Below are 6863 nucleotides of genomic sequence, written 5' to 3'. Positions count from 1 at the left end.
GCTTGTACTGAGATACCCGAGAGAGAAAGGGCCTTAAGCGGACGGGCCGGAGTTCAGTGAGTGGGAATCAGGGCTCCCCTTTCCCCAACCCCATTAAGGAGCTTGTTTGAGCGTTTCTTTGCTCTGTGGCCCCAGGCTCCGTTCTGTAATGATGCTGTTACTGAGTGGGCGAGGAAGGGTGGTGGCTCCTTTAGATTTCGCTCGCCTTAGCAGGCTCGGGTCAGACCCTCATCTCGTAGAAAGGTCAGCGGGCCCACGATTGTTGATTTCGCCGCAGTCAGTTAACCTGTTTTAACAGAAACCCGGGTTGCTGCGCAGAACTGCACTTTAATTGTCAGGAATAACATCGCAAACCACTAAAGAGACGAGGTCCGCAACAGTTATCTGCGGTGTATGGGAGAATCTCAAAGTCGTATATGGTGACATATATGCACTTTGATAATAAACTTACTCTGATATAAAAATCAAACGGTTCTAAAACACTTATCGACCTGGACAGGTGCAACACGGGAGAATTTCCCCTATTTAACGAGCGCACTATTTCTCAATTAGTGACAACACTGCTTCTGAAGAAAACGGTCTCCCACTCGCCTCCGTCGTTTAGAGCCAAAACAATTGCAACCCTCTCAAAGCGGTTAAATTAAGATCCCGCATGAGATAAAATTTATAGCATTTTGTTTGCAAAGGGGGATTTTCTGTTATTCGGCCGTGGAAATTGTTGAAACTTCAACGAGGTGCACCGCGCGATGCCAATGACCGCTAACCGAAATGGCTCTATTTTTCCCCCCAAATATCATCACTCGGACTCAAAATACAATTGTTTCGTTCAATATTCCCTAGATTGTTTCAACTGCATGCAAACATTTCGAGAATTTTCTTGAAGAACTGGCTGAACGAAAAAAAAATCTGATTAAGTCGGCATTACAGATTATAAACAGCCCATTCTATCTGAGATCGGATGACGCTTATCTTTGAAGTTCTGTGGAGATTAATTCAACATGTTTAGCTCTGCAGAATTAAACCATCCACTCGTTTTGTAAAAAAAATCTTCGCTTCGGGAATCAATTAGAAAGTTCAAAATGCAATCTATCCAATTAAAATAATTTGTCTGTTTTGATATCCCCAAACCAGAAAACGTGAAACGGAATTACTTCCGATTTATGGAACAGCAGGTCAGATAAAGAGACCAGGATTGTAAACTGAAGGGGTTGTCTGAAAGAAGCCTGTAACTTTTGTCAATTAGGGTTTCCGTGCTTAAGTGAATGATTAAAGGCTAGAAAGAGAACCGGCCAGAACAGATCTGCTGGGTTACCAATGGCATCAAGAGATCTCTTACTTGGTTTCTGCTACAACAGAAGTAAATCATAATGGTAATTTATAAAGTTATTGTTCAACGGAGAAATACATACTCCGTGTTTTTAAATCAGACGTGTATTTCTCAATCGATAATTAGTTCATTATTAATGAATTTGGTCTGTGGATTAAATTACACTTTCAGTTCGGTCCTCCGCTTTGTCGGAGAGGACTTGAGTTAAAATCAGACGTGTTTTTGGCGGGCGTTGTGAGAGGTTGAATGAGCGAGGTGTGAGGTGGCGGGCTAGGAATCCAGGTGATGTTTGGGGGATTGGGGACGCATTTGAACCGGAGCAGCCTTCCAGTACCGGTAGACCACGGGTTATTGTATATCGACTGAGAATAAATTGCCCGGCTCTCTTGTCGCAGTGGCCCCTTCTAAATCTTCAGCGGAATGTCTCACTGTTTCCCCGGTGCACGCAACTCGGAGAGGCTGCGAGGAAGTAAACTAATAACACTTAAAAGCTTATTGGGAATATTACAAGGACATAAATGTTTTAGCATCCTTGCTGTCAGGGGAGCTATCGCTAGAATCTCTCCATATCTAGCTTGTCAGCATAATATGGATTAAGTGTTAATTATATCCCACCTTCTCTCGCTGGGCTGCGCTTCATTTATTGATTTTTTTCCTCTCTCTTTTCCCCACTTAAGAGTTTCAAGGGAAAGTGTCGGTGCGAAAACGCGGACAATGGGTTGCCTCAAACTCCGCCTGTGGAGACGGACGTGCTCCCGCATCTTTTTGCATAAACTCTAGACTGGCTTTCGCGTCCTTAAGGCGCTCGAGGATTGGCCTCAGAATCTACTTTCTCCCTGTCCTTCAAATCAACATCGTGAGCTTTCCCAGACCCCCCCCCCCCCACCACCAAAAAAAAGAGAGAAGAAAATCGCGCTGGAACTGTGTGCGCCCACGAGTGACAGCAGTTCGTTACAATTAGTTCCCCCACCAAGTCGACACAAAAACAGAACCGTCTTCGACCGTTTGCAAGCGCATTTTCCAATTCTCAGCCTTCCCGAGCCGCCTCTCCCTCACCCGGGACACACATCAAAGGGATTATTATTCTTGGTGAAAATCTCTCTCCCGGATGAGCTGTTTATTCTTGGAAAGTATTTTAATCGATTTATTTTGGCTGGTGGAGAGTGGGAGCCGGCGCTTTGCAGATACAGGAAGTGAAGTTAACATATCGGATCTCCGACCTTTGTCTCGCCAACCCGACTCTGAATTTTATTTCAGAACTCCAACATCTGCATTACTTTTTCTAAATGCCCAGCTAGTCTTGGTTGCCAGAGAGAGAAGACATAGGAGGTCGATTTCTACAATGCCATTCTTTGCTGTTATCAGTCACAGCGGCCGTGAAGACCAGTTCTTTGGGTTCATTTAAAGCGGCGGTTAATATTTTTTTTGATTAGCGTGAAGGATTTCATCACAAAATGTCGACTTCCCTGACTTGCTGAGTTTCTCCAGCTTTTTGTGTGTTTTGCTCTAGGTTTCCAACTTCTGCAGGATCTCTTCTGTACCTGGTTGACCGTTTCAGTTGTTGACCAATGGTAACCGTCCTCTGGACTCTGGACCAATCACCACACGGCTGAGTTTGGTTCTGCCCTTACGATTGGTCAGAGTGAGACTTCACTCCATCTCGATCAGTGTAATCATCTCGTCGGGGTGAAGTTAATGCAACGACTCGGCTGGTTACATCCGGACACCGGCAAGAATAAATTAGAATGCGTCGACGCCCTTTTAGAACTGAAAAGAAGGAATTTCTTTGGCCCGAGGGTGCTGAGTCTGCTGAATTCATTCCCGCGGGCGGCGGTGGAGGGCAGTTCATTGGGTATGTTTAAAACAGAAACGATAGGTTCTTGAAGGGCGTCCAGTGTTACGAGAAGGCAGAATAGGTTGAGAGGGATAATAAATCAGCCATGATGGAATGGCGGAGCAGAATTGATGGGCCGAAGGGCCTAATTCTTCTGGGTCGTATGGTCTCAGGGTCTCTGAGAGAAATATGAGTGGGTACAGTCAGAATCCACACAGATCAGAAAAGAAAGGACCAGGAAAGAGGATTTGGGATTTAATATTTTTCTCCTTGGAGCACGTAATGAATCTACAGGAGGAGGAGGTCGTTTGGCCTCATTTAACCGTGCTAGTTCATCCGTCTTCCTCTACCCACCGTCCTTTTTCCGTAGTATGTTTTTTAATCCCCGCGCCGTATGTTTATAAGGGCATCCCGGCAGTGTAGCAGTTAGTGCAACGCGTCACAGCGGCAACAGTAAGATCGGGGCTCGGTTCCCGCCGCTGCCTGTAAGGAGTTTGTCCGTTCTCTTCTCCACCACGTGGGTTTCCTCCGGAGGCTCCGGTGTCCTCCCACGGCCTAAAGACGTACGGGTTAGGGATAGTGCGATGTTGCCGTCTCAAGCATGGCGTCACTTGCGGGCTGCCCCCAGTGTATCTTTGACTGTTCTGATTGTTAATGCAAACAATGCATTTCACCGCATTTTCAATGTTCACGTTAACTTTATAATCACGTTTACGCAGTTCCTCTGTACAGTATGGGACACGTCTGCCGGCGCTGCCCCGTTCTATGCTGGAAAACTAATGCATCACATTCACCCAGTCCAGCTAGGTCAGATGGGCATCTTGGTCGTTACCGGCCAGCTGGCTGAAGGGTGCGCGTTCATGCCTGGGGTACCACAATGAATTCGTCGAGAGTCTATCGTTTCATTATTAGGTGAAATATGTAATGTGAGCAGTTCTATGTTGACGGAGAAACTGTGCATTTCGCCCTTTTAAGTAAGGTGCAGCGTAGGTAGAAGCAAGGCACGTCAAAGGAGAGCGAAGCGTGAATGGTCCCGTTTGACTGCAGCGAGCGCCGCACGTTTGGGGAGGCGGAAGCTGAACTTGGTGGGCACGCTACGTTGGCGGCGGAATGTGCGGCGCCACTCGCGGGTTACCCCCAGCGCATCCTTGGGTGTGTTGGTTGTTAACGCAAAGGACGCATTTCACTGTACGTTTCCATGCACAATTGGTAAATAAATAAAATCCAACCTGAAACTAGCCCGGGCGTTTCTGCTAAGTCTACCATTACAATGCCCGCCCGTTGAGGGCGGGCATCACACATGATCCGGTGGGATTCAGCAGGTCAGGCAGCATCTGTGGAAACCGGACCAGCTGCTCAATCTCTTGCGTGTGTCTAATATTGCACCACAGGTGGTGGACAGGAATAACTCTCCGCTTGATAAACTAAAATAGACCGAGTAGGTCAGAACTTGATTCCTTCCCGAACGACTCTAAGTGCGTTTGAGTTCCAGCATCGTTCCGTTACACGGTAACGCGCACCTCCGTTGTGCTCAGCTGTGGCGGAAGTGTCGATGGTTTTTGAGGTAGTTCAGAGACACTCGTGTAGAGAGCTCCAATTCCCCCGATGAAGAGTTTCGACCCAAAACATCGACTCCTCTCCATAGATGCTGCCCGACCTGCTGAGTTCCCGCATCGTGGTGTGGTTTGCCTAGCCCACTCGCTTGACCTGCAGCGCAAATCCCAGCATCTGCAATCTCTTGCACCGACACCGGTTATGCTGCTTCGCCTGCAACCCGTCAGCATATCCCCCCGAACTCCCTCCGCTCCTCTCCCCTTCTCCCGTATACACCAAGCTCCCCTTAAACGTACTGGCGAAGACCGGGCTATTGCAATGAAATCACAATCCTCAAATACACGGCACCTTGTGGACGAATTACGCATTTCCTCTCCTGTCTTGACCTCACATGGAATGAGCCACTCGCTACCCCGTCTGCCCAAGGGCTATGTCCTGGTGTTAAGACCGCGTCGGCCACATCCCAGTTTTCTGAGGCTCCCGCAGCCGGCCGATATGAATGAAGCACGGATTATATACACGATATCTTACACCCTTTCCTGGAGCGAAACGGACTCGACGCTAAAAGTCCCGGCTTTGAAGATGCAAAACTTCACTGAGACACCCTCCCCAAATTACATAGGCGTTCTCTTGACACAACCTGCTACCTGTCGGATTCGTGGAGGAGACAAGTGGGGGTTCCGGAGATCCCAAGAGCGACGCCGCCTGGAGCAGCCATCTGGGGCTTAGCTCCAGTCTGGGCCAACCATGGCGGAAAGGTCGAGGGGGAGATTCCAGGCAGAGAGCGAACCAACCAAGATCTCGGCGGGGGGGCTGTAGCGGAAGATAAAGACACATCACAGAGGCAGTGAAGGCAGGGGAAGGCTGTGGCAGGGAATGGCCCCCAGTCATCTTGCATTCCATGCCACTGGACGCCGGCCCTGGCCTGTCAAGGACTGCCCGTGCAACAGCCTCCCAGCGTTCAGTACGGTACAGAATCCTCCATTCTGGGAATCCTGAGTCGGTGGACCCCAGATTGGCCTCTCCGGCCACCTGCGACCACCAATCCGAATCAAAATCAGACCAGGATCCGCTTTAATATCACCCGCGTAGGTCCTGAAAGTTGTTGTTTTGCGGCAATATATTGTAATAAAATCTATATATCAGAATAAGAAGACATTGAAGTAAATTAAATGGGTAGTGCAAAGAGAGAGGGAAAATACTGTGGAAATGTTCGTGTGTTTAGTGTTAATTCAGAAATCTGATGACGGAGGGGAAGAAGCGGTTGCTGGACCGTTGAGTGTGTGTCTATAGGCTCCTGCATTTCCTCGTAGATGGTAGCAATGAGAAGGGGGCATGACCTGGGTGGTGAGGTCCTTAATGATGGATGCCGCCTTTTTGAGGCATCACCGATAGACAACCCCCGTGGTGAACGGCCTTCGCGACTCGAGTGCTCGTACTGCTTGCTGTGGGATGTGGGCCACCTACTTGCTTCGGTAGGCGAAGGCGAGGTAAATGTTCCGCTGCTACTAACCCCTCAGCGGTAGTCCATCCCAGAATGATGCCAGCTACAAAGGCCCATTTTACGCCACCGCTTATGGTGCTGCGCTAGGAATTGTAATGATCGTTTCGAGCTAATTCCACCTCTTTAATCCCCGTCTAGATATTGCAACAATGCGATCAGTTAAAGGAGGGGTCTAGACCTGGTGGTTTCTATGCTGGAGACTGCGTGTCTTATACCTCGCTGGTCTGGGGCTCTATCCGCTCACGGGACCAGAAGCGGCTTTTGGAGTGCCACCAACGACCCCGGGCGAGGGAAAACCGGGGCAACAGCAGGTAGGCTGTAGCTTCTCCGCCTTGTTCCCGCGAGCTACCCATTGACAGGGACCCTTTCCTAAGGGTGAACCCAAAGGGGCTTCCTCAGTAGCGTTTCAAAACGGGGGCGAGGAGGGTAGAAAGCGACCTCGATTCTTTTAAGCCGATGGATGGTAAAGGGAAAGGATGTGTGGTTGTGATGTTGGAGCCGTGAGCAAGAGGGCTTTCGCTTGTTTCTTTTCTAATGATGGGACCAAACCAAATGTCTCCACGGTGAATATTCGTTGAGGAAAAGTTTAGCATTGGGCAATGATATAACACGGGACACGAAGCCTATGAAATATGGCATAAATA

The sequence above is a fragment of the Hypanus sabinus genome, chromosome 18 (assembly GCF_030144855.1).
Source record: "Hypanus sabinus isolate sHypSab1 chromosome 18, sHypSab1.hap1, whole genome shotgun sequence".
Lineage (NCBI taxonomy): Eukaryota > Metazoa > Chordata > Chondrichthyes > Myliobatiformes > Dasyatidae > Hypanus > Hypanus sabinus.
Note: the sequence above shows the minus strand (reverse complement) of the source record.